Here is a 15,358-nt window from a genome sequence, read left to right as displayed (position 1 = left end):
GAAACTGAGTGCAGTGAAGAACTAGAGATGCAGAGTGCCGGAACCCGCCACGAGTCCCAATAGCAGATCGAAAAATCGCAAGTCTCTCTCTTTGTTTTTACCCCAACCCCCTTCCTTTTTGGGACAGCGTTGGACTCAGGGTGTTCTCTTCCCTCAATCGGACACTGCACCAAGAGTGAGTAGAGGTCCAGCATCGTCTCTGGGGACAAGAACTCCAGTTGAAGGGCGTGACATGAATACCTTTTCCCCGTACCTCTCAACAGTTTTTTGATGCATATATTGCTTTGGGGGACTATTTGGAATGACTTTCGCTTCTCCTGAAGGGATGAAGAAATATTTCCAAATGTCAGAGGACTTCTTAAGAGGTGGTAAGTCTTCTTCTTCTTCATCCTGCTCTTCCTCTTCTCTTCTATCTTCAGCTGAAGACATCTTGACTTTAAACTCTGTACTTTGAAAGCGAAGCTAAAAAACAGGATTGTGCTGTGGTTTTCAGTCTGTCTCCAGAGAGATATTTAACCCAAACAACTGTTTTAGGGTGTGATTTGCAATGTGCATGGGTGGTGACTTACAGTATACAATGAGAAGTTGAGGTTTGGGTGTGTGGAATCACAGTCTATTCACAGTGACAATGTGGCTGATCTGTGCATCCATAAAATTAATTAAAAAAAGAGAAAGACTTGGTGTATTGTATTTATAGAAAGACTACATAAGTTACCTTACCTTAATTTGTTAATTGGTACTTTTAAAATGTCTAATAAGAATAAATGTGTGAATAAAATGTATTTATAAACGTGTAAAAATGTATACTACTAGATTGAACTTATAGGTAAAATATAGCACAGTTTATTTTTGAAAAAAAACAGTGAAATTCACAAAAAAACAAAGGTTACAGGGGCATTATAGTTAGGAAATAGCATTAAAAACATAGAATTTGACTAAAAAAAGGTTATAGGCATGTTATAGTTAGGAAATAGAATATACAAAACCTTAGAAATTAACTGAAAAAACCAAGGTTATAGTGACATTATAGTGAGGATCAGATTATACACATACAAAACCATAGAAATTCAGCAGTTATAGTTACGTGAGCTTACTATAACTTATGTATCCACAGTGCATTGGTTATGACCTTTACATATTACATCACTCATCACATGGTGAGTCACATCACTCATGACTTCTCAAATGATATCACTGATGACATCATCCAGCAAAGTAAACTTCAATATACTTAATAAAATACCATTTACATTTTTTTAAAGTAAGAAAACACAGGTGAGAGACATACACCACAGAGCTCACTGTAACCTTATCAACTACTACACTCACTTATCTGCTAAGAGACAGTTCTCAGCGGATAGCCCTGTCTCTTCTAAACCTCTACTCTAAACACTAATGACCAAAGTAAAACTTCTAACCGTACAGGCTAGTCTATTGCAAACCACAACACCATCTTTCATGAACCTGAAAACAGGTTGTAGAGCAAATGTCAGATTTACACAAACCACCACAACATAACCAGTAGAGAGGTCTCACCCGACAGTCCACAGTGTCACAAACCACTAGTAAAAGTATTCTTTGTCCTGGAGAAAGATGTGAGCTGAGAGGTCAGTCTGTTGTAAATGTCTACTACACTGGAGCTATCACCCTAGAGAAAGGTCTTAGTAAAAAAATGAATTTATTGCTATCTCCTTCTACATTCATTCATCACAAAGGACAGAGATTTAAGGGAACTGGTCAGTATGTCTTAAAACAGACCTATACTTATTCATTACTGTGGGGGGAAGTCTCAATGAACAGCTTAGACTGTTACAAAGTGCTACCATACACTTACATCAGCAGGACACGTGTCAGTATAGAGGCTAATTCACTGATAAATAGCACACCCGCTTTAAAAACAGGATTTTAGATCAAATGACATATGTTAGAAATAGTTTCACTCAGTAGTAGTACAGAAAGAATAGTAATTGAACTTGTGCAGTAGCTTAGTATATATTTGTAAGTCTCAGAAACTTTTATGAACCACTTACACTCACTGGATGATGTTAACAGTGATGGCATTTAAGATGTCATCAGTGATGTCAACAGTGACGTCAATGACCATGTCACGAGTGATGCAATATGTGAGATCATTAGCAGTGCATTGCTGGCTCTAAGTTATAGTTAGCTCGGATAACTATAACTGATGAATTTCTACGGTTTTGTGTGTGTAAAATCTGAGCCTAACTATAACGTCCCTGTAACCTTTGTTTTTTCTAAACATATCATCAATTATTTCATTTGAGATGTTGTTAGTGGTATCATCAGTGATATCATTTTAGATGTCATGAGTGCTTTGATATGTGAGGTCATATGCTGTGCATGGTGGGGCTCAAGTTATAGTTAGTTCAATAAATTCTAAGATCCAACTGAGGAATTTCAGTGGTTTTTTGTATTTTAATTCTAAGTTCACACCTCCTTTCAACACCTAACTGTAATGTGTCTTTATCCTTTGATTTTGTTTCAGTGAATTTCGGGGGTACGGGAAGTTCTTAATACCATACTTGCTTATAACGTCGATATAACCTTTGCCTTTCTAAGAGAATTACTGTATTTAGTTGGTCATATACTTAGTTTGTCATACACCTAACCCTCCACTTGTAATCAATGTATCCACAGCATACAGTCTTCAGCTTTGTGCAAAATAATGTTGGCGACAGGGCATGTTCTCTAATCAGACCCTGCTCTGACCAGCCCATATGTAGCCAACCACTCCACTGGACATGCCCTTAGACTGGATCAAGGATGTTAAAGAAGACCCAGTCTCACTAGAAAAGGGAGCAGGGAGGGAGAGAGACATGCTTCTGCAGGCTTGTATTCTGAAAACCTGGAATGGATTTTAGAGTCTCAGGCTCTCAGATCAAAATTACAAATAAAAAGATTCCACCTAAGTGAAAAAGAAAACATTTTCCAAAGTAACAACAGCGTGAAATAGACATTAAGATTAAAAATAAGGATAAAAAAGTACAGGACTTACCAGGTGCATGCAAACGGAATGCTGTAACTAGCCCCCAGCCTAGCACAGACCCTGCGCAGTAGCCGAAGTTGTAAGTCCTCATTGCACTGGTGAAGAGGAGGAGAAGAGAAGTTGATAAGAAGATAACAAGGTGTTACTAACCAATAAAAGGGTTAGAAAAATATGGAGCCAAAAGGAACCAAACAAGCATAAAAAAGACATAGGCGAAGGGCCGAACAAGCAAAGTGCGATCAGTAGCAAAAAGTGAACATTCACAACAACCGGTGTTTCCAGACAGGAGAACTCTATGAATGTGGGGTTGAAATACTTGGTTTGCCATTATTGACTTGAAAGTGTGCCTAATTTTATTGGTCCACTAGTTGCTGGGATTGTGCATGTTAGTCTGGGAAATGTAGTTTTTTGTGTTTGTGTGTACCTTCTTCTGTTGTTTGCCATCTTTTCCGTGTGTTGGGACCTGACAGTACCCCCGAAAATCCTCCCTCTCACCGGGTCTTAGGTTTGGATTGACTTTTTTTATGAAACCCTGAGAGCAGACGAGAGTCATGGGCAAATGAAGCTGATTTCCATTGATTATCCGATACCTCATACCCATTCTAAGTTAGCAAAAACTGCTATTGACCGTATCACCAATACAAGTTCTAAATGGTCTCTACTTCATAATCAGATGTTCCATCAATCAAAGTTGTGGGAGGAGTCACATAAGTAACTCGATGGGCTCTCTTGGCTCAAAAAACATGAAGAACTGGGTGAACCTTCCTGTGATCAAGAAGGGCTCATGTTACTGCTGCAGTCTCATTACATTTGTTATCTGAAAGGGACCTGCAGATATGAGAACAAACTATGTGTATCCATGTAATCGATAAGTAATCTGTGGATATCCAAACATTTTTCCCACTCAGGTATTTGGGACATGAAGTTCAATGCCTATCAGCAAAACTTTTAAATATTACTTTAGCCATCCTCAGATGCTTGTGACCATTCTTAGATGCTCTACAGCTCTGTTTGTACCCTACTTGTCTACTGTAGGGTATGCAGTACTGAAGAAACTGTAGGAGAGGAAAACCTTTTTGGCCAAATGTGAGGGTAAATCCCAGTAGAACAAAAGAAAGGAGAATATCCAAGTGATGTATGTAGTGTGTTGTTGTATGGGAACTCAGCTATTAGTATTCACTGTGCCCATTGTTCAGTATGATCTATTTAGTAGCTAAAATGGTTGGGGGACTGCTGTTTGGCTCAAGTTCTTCCCCTTGTTTGCTTTGAGCATCTGCTTTTCATGCTTTTTCCTCATCTGAAACTAACCTCTTAATCAAATCAAGGAAAGAACAGAGACCACCTGGTATGTCTAAGATGCATTTTATAGGCTTAGTATATCCCAATATCTTGTGATTCGTCCAGGTGGTAATACTATCTTAATCTCCTTCTAGCTAACAACTCCAATATGAGAGGACTTCCTTTATCACTGAGAGTCCTCTGTCTTCATTGGTGTAGTTGATTTATGCTGACTTTAAATTTTAAGATCAATATGTCACTGGTGAATTTCAACAGTTTAAGGATCCTTCTGGGACAGAAACTGCATCATAGTGAAGGACAATCGTCTCCGCAATGAAGGGCAAGGGTTTCATAGGTATCTCTTGTCCCTTGCCCAAATTAAAAGGAGCATCTTCTTGGGTGAATTTAAATCAGGTCATTCTGAAACATTCTTGTATTGTTGTAAATGCCTATAGAAATTGGGGAACACCAAAACTTCTGCACTTCTTAGACGGTTAGCTGTCGGCGAAAATCAAGTACTAGATTAAACTTTTCCAGATGCAGAAGTATTTTTCATCGCAAGAAATGGTACCTCAGGAGCACAACCCTGGGGACTTCAAATAGACACTTTTCAAGTTTTGCAAACAACAAATGTTCTCTCAATCTTCTAAGCACTTCCTTAACATGGATATGATATCCTTCTAGATTTTGTGAAAAGATCATAATGTCATTGAGATTTATAATGATGTATAGGGCAAATAGATCTTGGAAAATGTAATTTACAAAATGCTGAAAAGCTTCAGGTCATTACAAAGGCCAAAAGGCATCACCAAGTACGCAAAGTGCCAATATCTAGTTTTACACTGAGGGAAGAGGAAGTGGCTGTCTCAAACGCACCTGACTGTGATCTTTGCAGTAGCAGGTACGTGTCCTGACTTACTAACTAGCTCTATACGAGGAGTGTGGAGCAGGTGTGCTTAACCTGTGTTCCTCAGTGGTCTGTGCATCACACTTTTTACTTTGCTCCTTGTTACTCTGTACTACTCAGTGTTCCTCTGTGTTCTTCACCTCCTTTATCTTGAAGGAGAGGACAAGTTGCATTGAGCCCACACTGTCCCTGCAGGTGAAGAGCATAACTAGTGCAGCTTGCTGCCATTGCTGCATGTGATGTGTGGGCAGCAAGGCTGGGGAAGTGAGGACTGTGCTCCTGTGGTACTTGTGCAGCATTGCTGCTGTATTACGGGTTGCGAGTGTGACCCCTTGCCAGTCTGTTCATTTGTATGCTGACGATTTGGTACTACACATATCTTCCAAGAGAGGACCTGTAAATACAGGAGGTTCCTTCTTTGACATGTGTCCCAAGGGGACCAGGCAGCGCACAGGAGGCGGTTTGTTCGTAGACACCCCCCCAGCAGGACCAGGCAGAGCACAGACAGTGTGCTAGTTTGCACATAACAAAAGAAGGATTGGCATAGCCAATAGTCCCAATGACCTCCTTCTCCCCAGATTCCCCCACTACCACCATTTAAAAGTGCCCCTCAAGTCTGTATAGCCACTCTCTCTCTCATGCAATTCTTTTATTTTATAGCTCCATTCATACCAGTGTGAGCTGTCAGAGCACTTTACATCATACACACATTGAATAAAGTCATCACTACTTTTAGGCAGTGTAGTTTGAGTGCTTGGCCTGGAGAAGCTTAAACTCAGAATGTAAAACGTAAGACCATGGTTGGGGGATTGCTTTACTAATAAGATTTTATTTCTGCCCAAGTGAGCCCTTTTTGCAACATAAGGATAATGAAAGACTAGGGGAAAATCATAACAGTATAATATGTACCTTGCAATTTGCATGCAGCTGTTTGATGACAATTAGTAGCTCATTGTGCTATATTAGGATTTTAACTTATAAACTGCAAGTAATAAAAGGGTCTCTCTGACAGAAGCTCTGACCTATTTACATTGTATGCACTTTGTGATCTACATGGTACAAGTGCTTTGCAGCAGGCATTTTAACTTCCTGCACTACTTTATGATGAGTCAAAACTTCCACTGGACAATACTCTGATCTCTCTGCTGCAGCTCCATAAATCACCCGTTATCATGCAATTTTTATGGTTACCTGAAAATTGCTAGAGGCAAGGAATGCGGCAGCAGGTGCTTTTAAACCCATATTTTACTTGAAAACGCAGCGCACCCCCAAAGTCAACACCCGGTGTGGTGACACCGATCGCACCGCCTAGAGCTGGCCCTGCACATTATCCTGGGTGTTGTGCCGCCATGGATTGTAGAGCTATACAGTTACAAATGGGTTGTGGATAAAGAGGGTAGAGAAGAAGCAGGTGGGAGCAGAAGGGCGAAAGGGAAAGAAGCAACACGAATAGGGGAGATAGCCTGAAAACACAAGTACTCCTGTTGCATGCTTGGAGACAATAAAAAAATAGCTCTACAAACTGGAGCAGTGGAAGGAGACTAGTACTTTGTCCATGCTCTAGGCAAGGGCCGAACACTAGAAAAGGACATGATGCCCGGATGCCATGACAAATGGAAACAAAGAAAATGAGTGCGACACTGAGACCTGCTAAAGGTAAGGTATAGGAGGGGGCTGTAAGCCCACTGATTAACAAGCATTTACAATGCAACGGTCTCGGCATTGTTAAAGTTAGAGCTATTGGCATTGCTCATGACATTATTTTTGTTTATGTTTTTGTTTTTAAAACATTTAAAGAAACAGCATTGTTATTTACAATGTCAATAGCTTAATCACTCTCAAATGCAAGACCTATTGCATTTGCACCCACACACACAAAGCCACCCACACACACAGAGCCACCCACAGAGCCACTCACATAGAGCAACCCACACACAAATAGAGCCACCTACACACACACACGCAGTAGCCCACTGACCTATTTACATTATGTGCACTTTGTGATCTGCATGGTACATGTTCTTTGCTGCGCTCGGTAAAACGTGGTGTGTAAATCACAGTTTGGCTCCCTACAACGAATGCACAGTCCTTCAAATTAGTACCTCTATTTGCACCTGGTTGGTATTTCCCTGCAAGTTATAATTAAGCCCAAGGGCGAGTATGCTGCAAGTTTTAAGTCTCGTGCATGTCTTATGTAGCAAAGCTGTGGTACTGCCCAAGTTCGTCCCATTAAAGCTGCATATAAAGCAAAGGCCTCCTTCAGTTTCACGGGGTACCTCTCTTCCTCCATGTGCTTCTGGATTGAAACCGGCAGGTGGGGCGGCACAGGGTTGTAAAGCAGTCCATGCTCATCCTGGGTGGAATTACTTAATTGGTCCTGTAGGACCTGATTGGAGAGGGGATTCGTAGAGATCATGCAAGAATGCACCAAAGGAGTCTCTTCTCTGGCCCAAGACAGGTTATCAGATTCACTCCCTTGAGCCTTAAAGCTCCCCTCCCTCTTGCTCAACAAACCCCACTGCATCAGGCAGACCATCCCCACACTCACCAAGGGTCGAACTCATGGATGATGCTCTCGAAGCGTATGACAGCGAAGAGCCTGAAGCTGAATCCGGCCAGCCAGGCCAAGAAGATGGTGAAGGACTGCCAGCCCGCCGGCTGCGAAAGCCCACTGGTCAAGGCCCCTCCGGAAGAGGAGCTGCCCCCGGTGGCCCGGCCCGAGGAGTTGGAGGCGGCAGCTCCCTTCTGCGGCTGGCTCTCCAGCACCGCCTGCTCTACCATGCTTGAACCCGGGGCTGCGGAGTCGGACCCGCCGTTGCGTGCGAGCCGCTTCCCTCCGCTGCCGGCCCCGCGTGCGCTCACTGTGCCCGCTCCAATGGCCACAGCCGCGCGCTCTCTCTCCAGCCGCCACTAGGAGTCCTCCGGTTCCCGGTCAGCAGCCTTCGCAGCCGAGACCTAAAAAAGTAAAGAGGCCAGCATATGCCTGGACAGATAACCAGACAGGCCGTAGATCCTGAGAAACAAATGAAAGTTCAGGGTCAACCCTTCATGTATGAAGGTCGTGAGCCAACTTTCATACTGCAAATGCAACGGTATAATTAATTCAAATAACGAAAAAACGCAGCGTCGTATGCCTATGAAAGGCAAGTGTCGACATATGATTAAAATATGATAGACCAATCTGGCTCCAATCTAAACCAGACGCCTGATCGCGGTTCAACTACTGACAATATATACATATGCTGAGGCCAATTAAAATCAAGATGGCAACTAGAAACAATTTTTTTATTTTTCTCCCATGAAGAGACAAATTCAGACAAGCCAATATATTCAAGCAAGTGAGTAAATACACTACGTGCACTATTACGAGCTGACCGGACAGAAAGCTGCCTCGTGTGCATGATCTATGTTAAAAATAGTCACAAAGGCACGATCGCAAAGCCTGAAAAAAGTCAACAAACGGATATCGGGGTCGGAAAGAAGCCAATAAACACCGAGACGCTCCCAGGTCTCACCTCGATAAGAGCCGTTCAGGCTCCCGCAGAGCGGGGTCGAAGCGTGCTTTCACTTCCTGTGCGGCTGGAAAACGTTTAACTAACCGACGCACACGTGATGACGTAGGGTGTCTTAAAGCTATATCACCAATTGGATGACCCAGACATCTAAGGTTTTCGAAAACATATGTTCATAAATAATCGATGCAGAGGCCGCATTACCTCCTAATCTTCATATAAGAATGTCACCAAAATACATATGAAGTCGGAGACAAATGTCAGCAAAAAATAACATCAAGTTTACCGGTATCCCTTTGATGTGTATCATGCCTGAAGTCTTGGTGCTTATTCCATAGTCCGGGGGACGCAATGGCTGCAGAAGACCCCCATACAACAGCAGCGGCATTTTCGGATTTGGGGACGTGTTTTTCTTTCTCTCCTCTTGCCATTGGCTGGAATGTTTACATTCCAGAGGAGAGAAAGAATCGAAAAAACACGCCCACGAATCTGAAAAAGACGGGGCTTGTTTGGAGAGACAAAGCTCTTCTCCAATGGCTGCCCAGCATTTAAGAGGACAGCCAATGGAGAAGAGGAGAGAAGAGGGGCGGGTTCAAGCCACACTACTCCAAGTCATTAAATCTCGTGAGCGAGACTGCGCAAGCGCTGCCTTCGCTAGCCGAGACCTAACAAGTCATTAAATCTCGCGAGCGAGACTGCGCAAGCGCAGCCTTCGCTAGCCGAGACCTAAAAACAACATGTCCCGAAGAGACAGCACTGGCGCTGTCTATCCGAGACCTAAAAAACGAGCCAGGGGCTTGTCATAGGACAACGTCAGTGATTCAAACATGTCTGTCCCATGTCCTGTGCAACTGTCTCGGTCTGCTGCAGGACCCAGTGAATTAAACGCTACCTGGTGAAATAACCTGTAATAGTCAAGTACCAAGTCTGAATCCTGCAAACTTGACTTGTCCTTCAGAAGTCTGTAAACTCAGAACAAATCAAATAGGTAATAACTCCCGCAATCAGTATTGTTTAGAAATTGCTGAATCATGTTATTAAATGCTTAATTTAAAAAAGTCAATGTTTCCATTGCAATCTGGTACGCAGATGTTTTTACCTTGAAAACATAAACCAGCTTTAGCTAATTCAGTATTTCCCCCCTTGTCTGACAACTATTTTACACATGACGTACCAAACTTCACACAGGAACCCTTTAAATAGAAATATAATGCATTTTCAAAAATCGAGACAGTGCGAAGGAGGTGGGCCAGCAGTCTAAATGTAGTGGTAGTCGTCTTTTCTTAAAGGCGAGAGTCAAAAATATTTGATGTTCTGCTGCTCCGGCAGGCAGCACCTCAAGCAGGTGGCTTTAAAGACCGACCCAGCGAGGAAGAGATGACTGAGCATCCGTGTACTCCATTATCGTCAGGGACGTATACTGGGGAAACACACAAGTTAATATGCAAGTAAAAAAACATGGTGCTGATCTTTTCGAGTTTAAGTGAGCCCGCCATGGTGAAATCTATTCTATGTCAGTCCACGGAGGCTCAGATTATGCTTCTCTTTTCTTTACTGACAAAACAGCAGCCAATGAAAACTTTAAACATAGCATCACCCGGAAGGACAACCCCCTCCTTAGTATGCACCAATCACGTATCACACCATATTATAAATGTCTCTGTGTGAACCACAACTTCCTCTTTCTTTGCTGCTGCAGCAGCGAGTTAAGTGTCTTTCTATTTCTTCTTTGTATATTGTGATCTAATGTACCGATAACTTTGCATGTTATTGTGTGGTTTGCGGCGCGTGTGCCGCTAGTTTTATTAATACTTTAACGGCGCTCTGGCGCTTGTGGTGGCAGCGTAATTGCAGTGGAGCGGGACAGACGCGAGCTGCGTGCTTGAGGGGGCAGTCTGCTTTCTGCTGTCACTCGGTCCGTGCATGCGCGAATGCACGCATCGGGAATATCACTGCCGATCAGGTTAAACGCAGCGCGGACCGATTTCCTGCCTCTACCCTCCGTCCCTGAATGCCCGACGGGGTGCAAAATCGTATGAAGGCACTGCCTTAGGGGGAAATAGGGGTGGCTCCCTCCACTTTGATCTCAAATCAATGGGTCAGATTCTCAATAGTTAGTCACAGGGTGAGTGTACACCAGTCTCAGGGACAGCTTAGTCAGGGTTATCTGACGTCAGTAACACCCCTGGGTTGTCCCCCCCCCCCCCCCAAAGTTCCTCCTCCCTCCAAATTCTTAACGATGGCATACTACGCCGAAGAGGCAGACCAGTGGGCAGAATACGCAGAAGATGTGGAATATGATGAGGTGCCCTATAAGCACCAGCTGGAGGAACACTTGGTTGAAGCCCTCGATTCCCACGTCCAGGGTTCAGTAAACAGGGCGCTGATTAAGGCCTTAAAGCCATTTACGCAACCCCTGCAGAACTATGGCAAGCGTAAATTCAAAACTTCCCAAGGCGGACCGTCCCATCATCATTCATCCGAGGTCCTTGCCAAGATGGCGGCTAACGTCATTAATGACCATGGTGGCTATGGGAGTTCTCGTCCGGCGTCTAGCGCATCCCTGATGTAGCAAGGGGACGAAGATGACTCCTCCTCTTCACTCCCAGACACCTCTGACTCCGATCAATCGGAGGCGCCTAAGAAGGCAGCAAAGAAGAAGCGCGAGACATATAAAGAGAGCACCCTTGCTCCCAACAAGCACTTGCTCTTCGACCCCAAGTCTATTGTGCACCCTAGATCCACTGAATGGGTGCCATGTGTTGAGGTGGCACGTTATGCCCAGGACAATATACGTCAGTTATTTGAGCGGAAGGTTCGCGCCACTCTCAGATCTGAATGTCCCAGGCCAGCCCTATTTGGCAAAGTGACGGACACTCTGGAGATGGACCCCAACATGGCCACCTTCCTCAAGACATTTTCCAAGGACCCCAAGAAAGGCTTGGACCGGTCATGGAGGGGCTGTCAGGACAAACTCCTCGACGTGTGTGGCCCCCTTACGAAGATTTTGGATGCTGCAGTGCAAGCCAAAGATTCCAACACGCCTCTAGATGCGACAGAGGTCCTAGAATGGGTGCAGAGGGCTCTCTGCTTTTAGGCAATGCCAATTGTGCCGTGTCTATGGAACGGCAACGTTCTTTCCTTATGCGCATTGACCCGCAACTGGCAGACATGGCCCCAACAGAGGCGGGGACCCTGGCAAACGGTTTACTCTTCTGAGATAAATTTGTTAAAGAATTAGGCAAATACGTCTCCACTTTCTCAGCCCTAGACAAGGCCCAGAGCAACATCAAAAACGTCTTCCACGCTGGCCTTATTACCAGGACCGGGCGCTTCAGGGGTCGAGCGACCAGCCGTGGATTCAATCAGACCTCGAGAGGAACCGAGCGGAGAGGACGTGGGGGCTCCCACCGCTCCAACTTTTTTCCCACCAGAAATCGTGGGGGTAGAGGCAGAGGCCAGAAAGGAGGATACAGAGGTCACAACAATGACAGTGACGCCTCCTATTCAGGTAAATTTAATTCAGGGGGGAGATGTCAAGGTGGGGGGTCGGATTGCTGGGTTCGCTCACAGGTGGAGAACCCTGACCACAGACCCTTGTATACTGCAGACGGTTCAAGGTTTTCGGATAGACTTTTACGACACTCCCCAACAGACACACACACCACACCCACTACATTTTTCCCATGTAGAGAGGTCTTTCATAGACGACGAGGTAGCATCTCTGATGCAGAGAGGAGCTATTGTGCGAACTACACCACAAAAGACCATGGCTTCACCTGTACGGTATTTCTCGTACCCAAAAAAGATCTAGGTTATCGTCTGGTGTTAAACCTCAAAGAGTTCAACTCTTGGGTAGTCATACACTTACTTCAGGATCTACTCTTAGAAGGGGATTGGATGGTGCGCCTCGATTTAAAAGACGCCTACTTGGCAGTTCCTATTTTTCCGCCTCACAGGAGGTTCCTGCAGTTTCAATGGGGAGGCGTTTGACACGAGTATGCCGCCTTGCCATTCGGACTCTCGTCCACCCCGTGGTGTTTCACCAAGCTCCTCAAACCGGTAGTTCAATTTTTGAGAGAGCGGGGGGTCAGGCTCATCATCTACTTAGACGATATCCTGATAATGGCCCAGAGTATTACTACAGTGGTTCGCCATCTAGCATGGACGACGCAACTCCTTCAGGAGTTGGGGTTTATCATCAACGTAGACAAATCTGTTATGACACCGTCACAATCGATGTAGTTCCTGGGATTCCAGGTGGACTCAGTCTGTGCTCAACTTTTGATGCCTCTCAAGAAACGAATTGCCATCAAGAAAGAGTTGAGGAGAGCGTTGTCTGCTCTGACCATATCATTGCGGACGTTGGCCAGGCTGGTGGGTCTGTTAGCCTCGTCCATTCAGGCTATTTTTCCGGGTCCCCTTCACTACAGGGCACTCCAGAGGCTGAAAATTCTACACTTACGCAAGGGGCTCAGTTATACGGAACAGATTCTGATAACGCAGGAAGCCAGGACAGAGATTTCGTGGTGGTTAGAACACATGGATGCCTGGAATGGCAAGGCCATTTTTGCGTCAGTCCCAGAGATAGTGATTGAATCGGATGCCAGCAGATGGGGCTGGGGAGCCCAGTGTGGGACAGTGGAGACTGGGGGCCGTTGGTCCCAGGAGGAGCTGAAAGTCCACATCAATTGCCTGGAACTCTTGGCGGGTTCGTTTGCAATTTGAACCCTGTCACCACACAAAGCGAGTTGTTGTATACTGCTCCGAATGGACAATGTCTCAGCAGTACGATACATCAATCGTCTGGGCGGAACGAGGTCACGCTTACTAGTGGAAATAGCCAAGGACTTCTGGCATTATTGCCCTACAACATAACATATCGGTGACAGCGGAATATATTCTGGGCAGCACCAACGTGGTAGCAGACTGGAACTCCCGCTTCCTTCGGGATTCCAGCGATTGGCGTCCTCATCCCAGGGTTTTTCATCAAATCCACGCCAAGTGGGGTCCTTGTACGATAGATCTATTTGCCTCCACACTCAATACACAACTGCCCCAGTTTTACAGTTGGCGGACAGATCCTCTAGCGAGCAACTCGGACGCCTTTCTTCAATCATGGACAATGGGTATGCTGTATGCATTTCCTCCGTTCGCCATGATCCAGAGAACAATGGCACAATTAGGCAGACAGAGGGCGGAGGTGATTTTAGTATCCCCGTGTTGGAGAGCCCAAGCGTGGTTCCCGGCAGCACTGGCTCTAACGTGTGCATTCCCAGTACAGCTGCAGTCCTTCCCCGAGATTATAACGGACCCTCTGGGTCAGTCTCATCCACTCATTCTCCAGGGTCTGTTATCCCTCATGGCGTGGAGACTTTCCGGAGACGCTGGCAAATGTCAGGAGTTTCGGAGAACACGTTGTATTTCCTGTCCCAATCCTGGGCGCCTGCTACACATAAGCGATATGAGTCTGCTTGGCGTAAATGGGTTAGTTGGTGTACTGCACGACAGGGAGATCCCGTGGGATCCGGTGTCCATATGATTGTTAACTTCCTATCGGAATTGGCAAGTTCACGTTCGGCTTATAGGACAATTAACAATTTCAGATCGGCAATTTCGGCAGGTCACCCTCATGTGGATGGTAAACTGGTGGGATAACATCCATTGGTCTGTAAAGTGGTGCATCGTATCAGGTTGGTAAATCCTCCCAAACCCCGGTATTCTAGGTTATGGGATGTAAATGTGGTCTTACCTTTCCTTCGGAATTGGCCGGCGAATGAAGGTCTCTCATGTAAACAATTATGGGCCAAATTGGCGCTCTTGTTATGTTTGATATCATGTAGACGTGTCTCGGATGTTTGCGCCCTGGACATAGCAGGTAGAGTTTTCACTCCTTCGGGGGTGTCATTTACTATTTCTAAGCGCACTAAAACCAGCTCTAAATGTATTTCTTACCCTGCTTTGCCACATCCCAGTAAGTTATGTGTTGTTAAATGTTTGAAGTGTTATGAAGATTGCACTCGAGAATTGGGACAGATTTGGCAGGACAGTTGTTGATTTCTTTACAGAAACCTTTCAGTCCAGTCTCTGCCGCGACTCTAGCCAGGTGGGTCTTCTGGTTGTTGCAGTTGGCAGGTATTGATACTTCAGCCTTTGGCGCTCATTCAGTAAGAGGGGCTATGGCCTCCAAAGCTTTGGCTACAGGTTCTCGTCTAGAGGATATCATGACTGCGGCAGATTGGTCTTCTGATTCTACGTTCAAAACGTTTTATCATAAACCAATTGTAGACGTTGCTACTAATGTGGTGGGTCAACTTTAAACTAGCATAATCTGAGTCTCCGTGGACTGACATAGGATAAAAGAAATTCTAGCTATCGCGACAAAGAATTTTCAATTCTATTAAGGACACGGAGGCGAGGATTATCCCACCCACGAAACTGTATTTTATTGCGAAAATTGTACTGGATCATATTGATCATTGTGTGAAATGTTAAGGTGTATTTTATTGGGTCTCTGCCTGCCCATTTTCAGTTTGAACATCCAGTTTGTGGATGGTATATTACGACATGTCATTCTCGTTTCAGAAGAACAGAGTAAGCCCACTTGAAGGGTCGTTGGTCATCTTTGTCGGGCTCGACAGGAAATGTTCCCAC

General features: G+C 44.9%; 1 pseudogene; it reads left to right on the top strand.

The window, feature by feature from the left end:
- Positions 1-10,943: 10,943 nt before the first annotated feature.
- Positions 10,944-11,923, top strand: LOC146833217 (uncharacterized; annotated as a pseudogene).
- The last annotated feature ends 3,435 nt before the right edge of the window (positions 11,924-15,358 follow it).

The sequence above is a fragment of the Triturus cristatus genome, chromosome 4_2 (genome assembly GCF_964204655.1).
Source record: "Triturus cristatus chromosome 4_2, aTriCri1.1, whole genome shotgun sequence".
Lineage (NCBI taxonomy): Eukaryota > Metazoa > Chordata > Amphibia > Caudata > Salamandridae > Triturus > Triturus cristatus.
This window is presented reverse-complemented; position numbering and strand designations above follow the sequence as displayed.